Source organism: Anomaloglossus baeobatrachus, chromosome 2 (genome assembly GCF_048569485.1).
Source record: "Anomaloglossus baeobatrachus isolate aAnoBae1 chromosome 2, aAnoBae1.hap1, whole genome shotgun sequence".
Lineage (NCBI taxonomy): Eukaryota > Metazoa > Chordata > Amphibia > Anura > Aromobatidae > Anomaloglossus > Anomaloglossus baeobatrachus.
In genome coordinates, this window is record NC_134354.1 from 20,024,199 (window position 1) to 20,037,333 (window position 13,135).

General features: G+C 44.1%; 1 protein-coding gene across 1 annotated transcript in view; it reads left to right on the plus strand.

Moving 5' to 3' along the window:
- Positions 1-531: 531 nt before the first annotated feature.
- The window catches only part of LOC142290859 (galactosylgalactosylxylosylprotein 3-beta-glucuronosyltransferase 1-like), a 178,526-nt gene continuing 165,922 nt past the window's right edge, over positions 532-13,135 (plus strand). The window contains exon 1 of the mRNA XM_075334903.1: positions 532-1,123. The gene's annotated coding sequence lies outside the window, so the exon portion shown is untranslated. The remainder of the gene's footprint in view (positions 1,124-13,135) is intronic.

A 13,135-nucleotide genomic window follows, 5' to 3' on the forward strand; every position in this document is an offset into this window, starting at 1 on the left:
ACCCTCATCTCCTGCCTGCCCTGCACCCTCGCCTCCTGCCTGCCCTGCACCCTTGCAAGCTGCCTGCCCTGCATCCTTGCCTCCTGCCTGCCCTGCACCCTTGCCTGCTGCCTGCCCTGCATCCTTGCCTCCTGCCTGCCCTGCACCCTTGCCTGCTGCCTGCCCTGCACCCTTGCCTTCTGCCTGCCCTGCACCCCTGCACCCTCGCCTCCTGCCTGCCCTGCACCCTCGCCTCCTGCCTGCCCTGCACCCTCACCTCCTGCCTGCCCTGCACTCTCGCCTCCTGCCTGCCCTGCACTCTCGCCTCCTGCCTGCCCTGCACCCTTGCCTCCTGCCTGCCCTGCACCCTCGCCTCCTGCCTGCCCTGCACCCTCACCTCCTGCCTCCTGCCTGCCCTGCACCCTCGCCTCCTGCCTGCCCTGCACCCTCGCCTGCTGCCTGCTGCTGCTGGTTCTGGGTAGGATGCTTTGGATTCAGCAGCAGCTGGCGGGGATGTGCTTGCATTTAGTTATGCAGGCGGTGGTGATGAATGCTTTCCATTCAGACAGACTTTGATCAATCCTTCAGCCCGATGCATCAGGACGAGGGGGGAATAAAATAAAACCCTGACTTTTCGGGATCGCCTGAGCCATGTCTCCCTGTCACTCCGGCTGAAGCTGCGGCCAATCACAGCCCCGCACATCCTGATCTTCCCTAAATACCTCCCCGCCATTCAGATTTAAATGCAAGGTTGTGCATTGTTCTCGCTTCCTCCATCCCCAGCCTCAGACATGAAACAAGCCGGGGAGGAAAGAGGACAGCTTTTTTGCCTTTATATCTAGGCTTTGCCATTGTTACGGTTTTGCAGAGCCTCGCTCGCAGCAATCCAGAGGATACATCAGCGGATACCTTAAGAGGGGTCATTTTCCTTTATTTTGCACTGCCTGGATCAGCTGCATTGTATGGGCTGAGGCATGGAAATCTGCATCTAGTGACTTGTGGAGAATGCTATATGCCACCGAGGCTGACAATCCTCCCGTCTAAGGAGCCACTGACCATTGCATCTGCAGCAGAGGGTCTCCAGCACGTTTCACCTGGTGTCTCCCATTGCACTGGACAAAATGAATCAGCCTCCTTCCGCCAGGTACGTTCACCCCTAATACTTTCCTTCAATTGCATTGTGGGGGTAAAGTCTAGTCTGGATTTACCTATAGCTTTGGATCGGGCAGAGTGGCTGGTTGGCACCCAGGCTCCATCCAGGTGATTGTCAGCTCTTCTGCCAAGGAGTCCTTCAGTGTAACCCATTGTCTTATAATTGCATCACAATACCTGCCCAGCCACTGAATAGATCATGAGGAACAAAAAAAAGCATCTAATGCCCATTATTGGGGGTTAAATAGGATTTTTTTAATGCAAAATTTGCATTGGAAAAAGGGTGACACGTTCCAATTTTTTACCTACAGTCATGTGAAATTTATATTGATATCACTTTGTAGAATTTCAAACTGTCAATTCTTCTTAAAGGGACAGCGCGCACCCTTCCGTAGAAATTTAGCATGTCGGAGTCCCAGCATGTCAGGCTGACACCAACTCTACAGACGCTGCGGTTTATTTTGTATCCAATACAAATTCATTGACTATGTGATTGTATATGTTTCCAATCACATAGTCAATGAATTTGTATTGGAATAGAAATGTATGGTTTTTTTTTTTGTTTTTTTTTTTTCAAAATGTGCATTAATTTCCTGCCTGGGGTGCAGCAATCGCAAAATCCATCTGCAGGCAGGAGCGATGTTTATCATGAATATGTATAGGAATGCGTGCAGGAAGGCATTAGCATACGGGATCATCTGCATGCAGCGGGGATATACAGTACACCTTACATGCCTTAGCACCTCTAGCATAAAATGTTACCTGTCTCCCACCATGACTTCCCGGGGGAGCTTGTCTCTCTTCCACTACTCCAGTCTCTTATAGACAGAGCGTGGGAAAAAAAGGTTGTCAGATGTTACATTGATGATCAGAGCACTGCAGGGAGATGTCTGACAACCGGGCCCCGCAGGTGACAACATCCCTCTAAGTGCAACTCACAGAGCACACTGCTAGTCTAGCTGCGCCGTCCCGGACGGATACACAGTGCTGAGAGCAGAAGGAATCCACTGAATTTTGGTATTTATTTTTTTGAATTTTTTAAATGTTCTATATGGCTTTTTTTTTTTTGTGGCATTTAATTAAAACAGCAGCTGAGATACAGTGCAATATTATATAATAAATTCTGCGTCCATCACTGTGCATATAGGAAGGTAGAAAGCCGTCCTGGACAATGCAATGTCACCAATGTGCGAGGAAGAGATAAAGAGATCAGATTGTGTACAGGGATGAAGAGGAACAGAAAAATGTGTGCAAGACATAGATAGAGGGATAAATAGATAGATAGAGGGATAGATAGATAGAGGGATAGATAGATAGAGGGATAGATAGATAGATAGATAGATAGATAGATAGATAGAGGGATAGATAGAGGGATAGATAGATAGAGGGATAGATAGATAGATAGATAGATAGATAGATAGATAGATAGATAGATAGATAGATAGATAGATAGATAGATAGATAGATAGAGGGATGGATAGATAGATAGATAGAGGGATGGATAGATAGATAGATAGATAGATAGATAGATAGATAGATAGAGGGATAGATAGAGGGATAGATAGATAGATAGATAGATAGATAGAGGGATAGATAGATAGAGGGATAGATAGATAGATAGATAGATAGATAGATAGATAGATAGATAGATAGATAGATAGATAGATAGATAGATAGAGGGATAGATAGAGGGATGGATAGATAGATAGATAGATAGATAGATAGATAGATAGATAGAGGGATAGATAGAGGGATAGATAGATAGATAGATAGATAGATAGATAGATAGATAGATAGATAGAGGGATAGATAGAGGGATAGATAGATAGATAGATAGATAGATAGATAGATAGATAGATAGATAGATAGATAGATAGAGGGATAGATAGATAGATAGATAGAGGGATAGATAGATAGAGGGATAGATAGATAGATAGATAGATAGAGGGATAGATAGATAGATAGATAGATAGATAAATAGATAGATAGATAGATAGATAGATAGATGGATAAATAGATAGATAGAGGGATAGATAGATAAATAGATAGATAGAGGGATAGATAGATAGATAGATAGATAGATAGATAGAGGGATAGATAGATAGATAGATAGATAGATAGATAGATAGAGGGATAGATAGATAGATGGATAGATAGAGGGATAGATAGATAGATAGATAGATAGAGGGATAGAGGGATAGATAGATAGATAGAGGGATAGATAGATAGATAGATAGATAGATAGAGGGATAGATAGATAGATAGATAGATAGAGGGATAGATAGATATATAGATAGATAGATAGATAGATAGATAGAGGGATAGATAGATAGAGGGATAGATAGATAGATAGATAGATAGATAGATAGATAGAGGGATAGATAGATAGATAGATAGAGGGATAGAGGGATAGATAGATAGATAGATAGAGGGATAGATAGATATATAGATAGATAGATAGATAGATAGATAGATAGATAGAGGGATAGATAGATAGATAGATGGATAGATAGAGGGATAGATAGATAGATAGATAGATAGATAGATAGATAGATAGATAGAGGGATAGAGGGATAGATAGATAGAGGGATAGATAGATAGATAGAGGGATAGATAGATAGATAGATAGATAGATAGATAGAGGGATAGATAGATAGATAGATAGAGGGATAGATAGAGGGATAGATAGATAGATAGATAGATAGATAGATAGATAGAGGGATAGATAGATAGAGGGATAGATAGATAGATAGATAGATAGAGGGATAGATAGATAGATAGATAGATAGAGGGATAGATAGAGGGATAGATAGATAGAGGCATACATAGATAGAAAGATAGATAGATAGATAGAGGGATAGATAGATAGAGGGATAGATAGATAGAGGGATAGATAGATAGAGGGATAGATAGATAGATAGATAGATAGATAGATAGATAGATAGATAGATAGATAGAGGGATAGATAGATAGATAGAGGGATAGATAGATAGATAGATAGATAGATAGAGGGATAGATAGATAGAGGGATAGATAGATAGATAGATAGATAGATAGATAGATAGATGGATAGAGGCATAGATAGATAAATAGATAGATAGATAGATAGATAGGTAGATACAGGCATAGATAGATGTGGCAGGCAAATATTGCTTATATTGCTGTGTGCTCTGTTGAAGAAAAAGAGGGACAGAGATACATTGTAATGTGAGATTGATTGATAAATAGTTCTGCGATAACTAGATGGATTGATAGAATGATAATGATTGATAGATTAAAATAGATATAAATACCACAGATATGGTAGTTGTAAATTGATAGATAAATAATCTAAATAGTTAAGACATGGATGGATGGATGGATGGATGGATAGATAGATAGAGGGATAGATAGATAGATAGATAGATACATAGAGGGATAGATAGATAGATAGATAGATAGAGGGATAGATAGATAGATAGATAGATAGAGGGATATATAGATAGATAGATAGATAGATAGAGGGATAGATAGATAGAGGGATAGATAGAGGGATAGATAGATACATAGATACATAGAGGGATAGATATATAATGCATGGATGGAAGGATAGACATTTACAGAGATATATATTTACAGATATCTGTGTGATGGTTTATGATGATTATTATAAACATTTCTGAATTGAATAATTATAAGTTAATGTGTAAACTCCCAGCAGGTCCAGGATTACATTCCCATCATTAATAGATTCCTTTGCATAAGGTGTTTTTTTTCTTTCCTGTCCCTGTAATTCTCATCATTATACTATGGGCAGATACCACCTTTTCCTTAATGCACAATGTGCACTTGCTGTGTAATGTGGTTCTATTACAGATAAAGTATCTGCTCTTTTCCTATAAGATTCATTTCTTAATAGACCTTTCTTTATGGCCTTCTATGGCCTCCATAGTCTTGCTGTCTGCAGCCGCCACCAGGGGGAGCTCTGGACAGTATTGCTGCACTGTATATTATAAGGCAATTTACCATTATATCACACATAAGATCCTAATAAAAGAAATTTGCAAAAGGGTTTATGGCTTCTGTTAGAAACACTAAAAGCAGATGACGGCTTCTTGTTCACATTTGACATTTTCTGCTAAAATTCTTACAGTCATCAAAAGTGATTTTATTCCATAATGCATCAATTTATCTTTTATTGACGGCTATGGACATATGTAACGTGAAAAAAAACCTTTTTCATGCATTAGTGATTACATTTAGATAATAAAATCATACTAATTTTTATTCTACAAGCTTCATAAGTTCATTTATTTTCAGACCCCCAAATATGCAGTTTCCAGCATAATCCAAGTTTAAGATTTTAATATTGTGTGTGTCTCCCAGTAATATAGGCTGGATGTGAGCTCTGTGTGTGTCTCCCAGTAATATAGGCTGGATGTGAGCTCTGTGTGTCTCTCCCAGTAATATAGGCTGGATGTGAGCTCTGTGTGTCTCTCCCAGTAATATAGGCTGGATGTGAGCTCTGTGTGTCTCTCTCAGTAATATAGGCTGGATGTGAGCTCTGTGTGTGTCTCCCAGTAATATAGGCTGGATGTCTCCTCACTACACCTGTGACCTAGTCTCCCGGTACTTACCTGCACGTAACCTTCGATCCTCACAAGATCTCGTTCTCTACTCCCCTCTCATCTCCTCTTCCCACCATCGCATCCAAGATTTCTCCCTTGTAGACTGTGAGCCTTCGCGGGCAGGGACCTCTCTGTGTGTCTCTCCCAGTAATATAGGCTGGATGTGAGCTCTGTGTGCCTCTCCCAGTAATATAGGCTGGATGTGAGCTCTGTGTGTCTCTCCCAGTAATATAGGCTGGATGTGAGGTTTGTGTGTCTCTCCCAGTAATATAGGCTGGATGTGAGCTCTCTGTGTCTCTCCCAGTAATATAGGCTGGATGTGAGGTCTGTGTGCCTCTCCCAGTAATATAGGCTGGATGTGAGTTCTGTGTATCTCTTCCAGTAATATAGGCTGGATGTGAGCTCTGTGTACCTCTCCCAGTAATATAGGCTGGATGTGAGCTCTGTGTGTCTCTCCCAGTAATATAGGCTGGATGTGAGCTCTGTGTGTCTCTCCCAGTAATATAGGATGGATGTGAGCTCAGTGTGTCTCTCCCAGTAATATAGGCTGGATGTGAGCTCTGTGTGTGTGTCTCCAAGTAATATAGGCTGGATGTGAGCTCTATGTGTCTCTTCTAGTAATATAGGCTGGATGTGAGCTCTGTGTGCCTCTCCCAGTAATATAGGCTGGATGGGAGGTCTGTGTGTCTCTCCCAGTAATATAGGTTGGATGTGAGCTCAGTGTGTCTCTCCCAGTAATATAGGCTGGATGTGAGGTCTGTGTGTCTCTCCCCGTAATATAGGCTGGATGTGAGGTCTGTGTGTCTCTCCCAGTAATATAGGCTGGATGTGAGCTCTGGGTGCCTCTCCCAGTAATATAGGCTGGATGTGAGGTCTGTGTGTCTCCCAGTAATATAGGCTGGATGTGAGCTCTATGTGCCTCTCCCAGTTATATAGGCTGGATGTGAGGTCTGTGTGTCTCTCCCAGTAATATAGGCTGGATGTGAGCTCAGTGTGTCTCTCCCAGTAATATAGGCTGGATGTGAGCTCTATGTGTCTCTCCCAGTAATATAGGCTGGATGTGAGCTCTGTGTGTCTCTCCCGGTAATATAGGCTGATTGTGAGCTCTGTGTGTCTCTCCCAGTAATATAGGCTGGATGTGAGCTCTGTGTGTGTGTCTCCCAGTAATATAGGCTGGATGTGAGGTCTGTGTGTCTCTCCCAGTAATATAGGCTGGATGTGAGCTCTGTGTGTCTCCCAGTAATATAGGCTGGATGTGAGCTCTGTGTGTCTCTCCCAGTAATATAGGCTGGATGTGAGCTCTGTGTGTCTCTCCCAGTAATATAGGCTGGATGTGAGGTCTGTGTGTGTCTCCCAGTAATATAGGCTGGATGTCTCCTCACTACATCTGTGACCTAGTCTCCCGGTACTTACCTGCACGTAAACTTCGATCCTCACAAGATCTCGTTCTCTACTCCCCTCTCATCTCCTCTTCCCACCATCGCATCCAAGATTTCTCCCGTGCCTCCCCCATACTCTGGAATGCTCTGCCACAACACATCAGACTCTCGCCTACCTTGACAAGCTTCAAAAGAAACCTGAAGACCCACCTCTTCCGATAAGCCTACAACCTTCCGTAACCCTCAGTCTGATACAGCGCCGCACAATCAGCTCTACCCTAACCTACTGTATGCTCACCTACCCCTTGTAGACTGTGAGCCTTCGCGGGCAGGGACCTCTCTCTGTGTCTCTCCCAGTAATATAGGCTGGATGTGAGCTCTGTGTGCCTCTCCCAGTAATATAGGCTGGATGTGAGCTCTGTGTGTCTCTTCCAGTAATATAGGTTGGATGTGAGGTCTGTGTGTCTCTCCCAGTAATATAGGCTGGATGTGAGGTCTGTGTGTCTCTCCAGTAATATAGGCTGGATGTGAGCTCTGTATGTCTCTCCCAGTAATATAGGCTGGATGTGAGGTCTGTGTGTCTCTCCAGTAATATAGGCTGGATGTGAGGTCTGTGTGTCTCTCCCAGTAATATAGGCTGGATGTGAGCTCTGTGTGTCTCTCCCAGTAATATAGGCTGGATGTGAGGTCTGTGTGTCTCTTCCAGTAATATAGGCTGGATGTGAGGTCTGTGTGTCTCTCCCAGTAATATAGGCTGGATGTGAGGTCCATGTGTCTCTCCCAGTAATATAGGCTGGATGTGAGCTCTGTGTGTCTCTTCCAGTAATATAGCCTGGATGTGAGCTCTGTGTGTCTCTCCCCGTAATATAGGCTGGATGTGATGTCTGTGTATCTCCCAGTAATATAGGCTGGATGTGAGGTCTGTGTATCTCTCCCAGTAATATAGGCTGGATGTGAGCTCTGTGTGTCTCTTCCAGTAATATAGGCTGGATGTGAGCTCTGTGTGTCTCTCCCCGTAATATAGGCTGGATGTGAGCTCTATGTGTCTCTCCCAGTAATATAGGCTGGATGTGAGCTCTGTGTGTCTCTCCCCGTAATATAGGCTGGATGTGAGGTCTGTGTGTCTCTTCCAGTAATATAGGCTGGATGTGAGCTCTGTGTGTATCTCCCAGTAATATAGGCTGGATGTGAGGTCTGTGTGTCTCTCCCAGTAATATAGGCTGGATGTGAGCTCTGTGTGTCTCCCAGTAATATAGGCTGGATGTGAGCTCTGTGTGTCTCTCCCAGTAATATAGGGCTGGATGTGAGCTCTGTGTGTCTCTCCCAGTAATATAGGCTGGATGTGAGGTCTGTGTGTGTCTCCCAGTAATATAGGCTGGATGTCTCCTCACTACATCTGTGACCTAGTCTCCCGGTACTTACCTGCACGTAAACTTCGATCCTCACAAGATCTCGTTCTCTACTCCCCTCTCATCTCCTCTTCCCACCATCGCATCCAAGATTTCTCCCGTGCCTCCCCCATACTCTGGAATGCTCTGCCACAACACATCAGACTCTCGCCTACCTTGACAAGCTTCAAAAGAAACCTGAAGACCCACCTCTTCCGATAAGCCTACAACCTTCCGTAACCCTCAGTCTGATACAGCGCCGCACAATCAGCTCTACCCTAACCTACTGTATGCTCACCTACCCCTTGTAGACTGTGAGCCTTCGCGGGCAGGGACCTCTCTCTGTGTCTCTCCCAGTAATATAGGCTGGATGTGAGCTCTGTGTGCCTCTCCCAGTAATATAGGCTGGATGTGAGCTCTGTGTGTCTCTTCCAGTAATATAGGTTGGATGTGAGGTCTGTGTGTCTCTCCCAGTAATATAGGCTGGATGTGAGGTCTGTGTGTCTCTCCAGTAATATAGGCTGGATGTGAGCTCTGTATGTCTCTCCCAGTAATATAGGCTGGATGTGAGGTCTGTGTGTCTCTCCAGTAATATAGGCTGGATGTGAGGTCTGTGTGTCTCTCCCAGTAATATAGGCTGGATGTGAGCTCTGTGTGTCTCTCCCAGTAATATAGGCTGGATGTGAGGTCTGTGTGTCTCTTCCAGTAATATAGGCTGGATGTGAGGTCTGTGTGTCTCTCCCCAGTAATATAGGCTGGATGTGAGGTCCATGTGTCTCTCCCAGTAATATAGGCTGGATGTGAGCTCTGTGTGTCTCTTCCAGTAATATAGCCTGGATGTGAGCTCTGTGTGTCTCTCCCCGTAATATAGGCTGGATGTGATGTCTGTGTATCTCCCAGTAATATAGGCTGGATGTGAGGTCTGTGTATCTCTCCCAGTAATATAGGCTGGATGTGAGCTCTGTGTGTCTCTTCCAGTAATATAGGCTGGATGTGAGCTCTGTGTGTCTCTCCCCGTAATATAGGCTGGATGTGAGCTCTATGTGTCTCTCCCAGTAATATAGGCTGGATGTGAGCTCTGTGTGTCTCTCCCCGTAATATAGGCTGGATGTGAGGTCTGTGTGTCTCTTCCAGTAATATAGGCTGGATGTGAGCTCTGTGTGTATCTCCCAGTAATATAGGCTGGATGTGAGGTCTGTGTGTCTCTCCAGTAATATAGGATGGATGTGAGGTCTGTGTGTCTCTCCAGTAATATAGGCTGGATGTGAGCTCTGTGTGTATCTCCCAGTAATATAGGCTGGATGTGAGGTCTGTGTGTCTTTCCAGTAATATAGGCTGGATGTGAGGTCTGTGTGTCTCTCCCAGTAATATAGGCTGGATGTGAGCTCTGTGTGTCTCTTCCAGTAATATAGGCTGGATGTGAGCTCTGTGTGTATCTCCCAGTAATATAGGCTGGATGTGAGGTCTGTGTGTCTCTCCCAGTAATATAGGCTGGATGTGAGGTCTGTGTGTCTCTCCAGTAATATAGGCTGGATGTGAGCTCTGTATGTCTCTCCCAGTAATATAGGCTGGATGTGAGGTCTGTGTGTCTCTCCAGTAATATAGGCTGGATGTGAGGTCTGTGTGTCTCTCCCAGTAATATAGGCTGGATGTGAGCTCTGTGTGTCTCTCCCAGTAATATAGGCTGGATGTGAGGTCTGTGTGTCTCTTCCAGTAATATAGGCTGGATGTGAGGTCTGTGTGTCTCTCCCAGTAATATAGGCTGGATGTGAGGTCTGTGTGTCTCTCCCAGTAATATAGGCTGGATGTGAGCTCTGTGTGTCTCTCCCCGTAATATAGGCTGGATGTGAGCTCTGTGTGTCTCTCCCAGTAATATAGGCTGGGTGTGAGGTCTGTGTGTCTCTCCCAGTAATATAGGCTGGATGTGAGCTCTGTGTGTCTCTCCCAGTAATATAGCCTGGATGTGAGCTCTGTGTGTCTCTCCCAGTAATATAGCCTGGATGTGAGCTCTGTGTGTCTCTCCCCGTAATATAGGCTGGATGTGATCTCTGTGTATCTCCCAGTAATATAGGCTGGATGTGAGGTCTGTGTATCTCTCCCAGTATTATAGGCTGGATGTGAGGTCTGTGTGTCTCTCCCAGTAATATAGGCTGGATGTGAGCTCTGTGTGTCTCTCCAGTAATATAGGCTGGATGTGAGCTCTGTGTGTCTCTCCCAGTAATATAGGCTGGATATGAGGTCTGTGTGTCTCTCCCAGTAATATAGGCTGGATATGAGGTCTGTGTGTCTCTCCCAGTAATATAGGCTGGATGTGAGCTCTGTGTGTCTCTCCCAGTAATATAAGCTGGATGTGAGCTCTGTGTGTCTCTTCCAGTAATATAGGCTGGATGTGAGCTCTGTGTGTCTCTCCCCGTAATATAGGCTGGATGTGAGCTCTATGTCTAGGAATGATACAGCCATTTGTCTAAAGTGCCCCAGGAGTTGTATGTAAATGAGACACTGCCAGGCTGTATGTTGCTCGTCCTGCTGTGAGCCGCCTGCGTGGCCTAAAACGGTTCCTTAGGATGCATCATCTCCGGACTTGTCTCCCATCGAGCACATCTAGGACGTCATTGATCGTGATTACACAGGAGCTGTTATACGCATTCTTCATACTGATGTTTTGAAAATTTTGTTTCCATTTTTCCACCACTTGGAGAGCATTAACACGTCTGTGCATTCTGTGATTTCCATCATTCCACGACTTTTCCTTCTTGTAGATTGATAGAGATGTGAGATAACTACATACAGAGATATGGAAGACAAAGATATATATATACAGTCTATTCTGTGCATTATACATTGTGTCCTTGCTGCTCATTTCTTATTTCTGTCACATTAGTATTCAGCTTTATGGCCACTAAGGACTCTTCATCACTGTCACACAATATAAAGACAAGAAAAAGCTGCAAAGATTCTGGTTCTTCACGATTTATCCCAATATTATATTCATATATACTGTATTACTGGGCACATTTTTTGGGAAATGTGGGGGAAAAGCTATAAAGTAGCAACACTTTGTAAAGTGCAGAATGGACCATACAGAGGATACAATGGATGGCCATATAGATGACACAATGGATAGATGACACAATGGATGACACAATGGATGACCATACAGATGACACAACAGATGACCATACAGAGGACGCAACGGATGACCATACAGATGACACAACAGATGACCATACAGAGGACGCAACGGATGACCATACAGATGACACAACAGATGACCATACAGAGGACGCAACGGATGACCATACAGAGGACACAATGGATGACCATACAGATGACACAATGGATGACCATACAGAGGACACAACGGATGACCATACAGAGGATACAACGGATGACCATACAGATGACACAACAGATGACCATACAGATGACACAACAGATGACCATACAGAGGACGCAACGGATGACCATACAGATGACACAATGGATGACAATATAGATGACACAATGGATGACCATACAGATGACACAGCGGATGACCATACAGAGGACGCAACGGATGACCATACAGATGACACAACGGATGACCATACAGATGACACAACGGATGACCATACAGAGGACACAACGGATGACCATACAGAGGACACAACAGAGGACCATACAGAGGATACAACGGATGACCATATAGATGACACAATGGATGACCATACAGATGACACAGCGGATGACCATACAGAGGACACAACGGATGACCATACAGCTGACACAACGGATGACCATACAGAGGACACAACGGATGACCATACAGAGGACACAACGGATGAACATACAGAGGATACAACGGATGACCATATAGATGACACAATGGATGACCATACAGATGACACAGCGGAATGACCATACAGATGACACAACGGATGACCATACAGAGGATACAACGGATGACCATATAGATGACACAATGGATGACCATACAGATGACACAACGAACAACCATAAAGAGGATACAACGGATGACCATATAGATGACACAATGGATAGATGACATAATGGATGGCCATACAGAGGACACAACTGATGAGTATATAGATGACACAATGGATGACCATACAGATGACACAATGGATGGCCATACAGAGGACACAACTGATGACCATACAGATGACACAATGGATGACCATACAGATGACACAATGGATGACCATACAGAGGACACAACGGATGACCATACAGATGACTCAATGGATGACCATACAGAGGACACAACGGATGACCATACAGATGACTCAATGGATGACCATACAGAGGACACAACGGATGATCAGACAGATGACTCAATGGATGACCATACAGAGGACACAATGGATGACCATACAGAGGATACAACGGATGACCATACAGATGACACAATGGATGACCATACAGAGGACACAATGGATGACCATACAGAGGACAGAACGAATGACCAGATGACTCAATGGATGACCATACAGAGGACACAACGGATGACCATACAGAGGACACAACGGATGACCATACAGATGACACAATGGATGACCATACAGAGGACACAACGGATGACCATACAGAGGACACAACGGTTTGGACATATAGATGACACAATAGATGA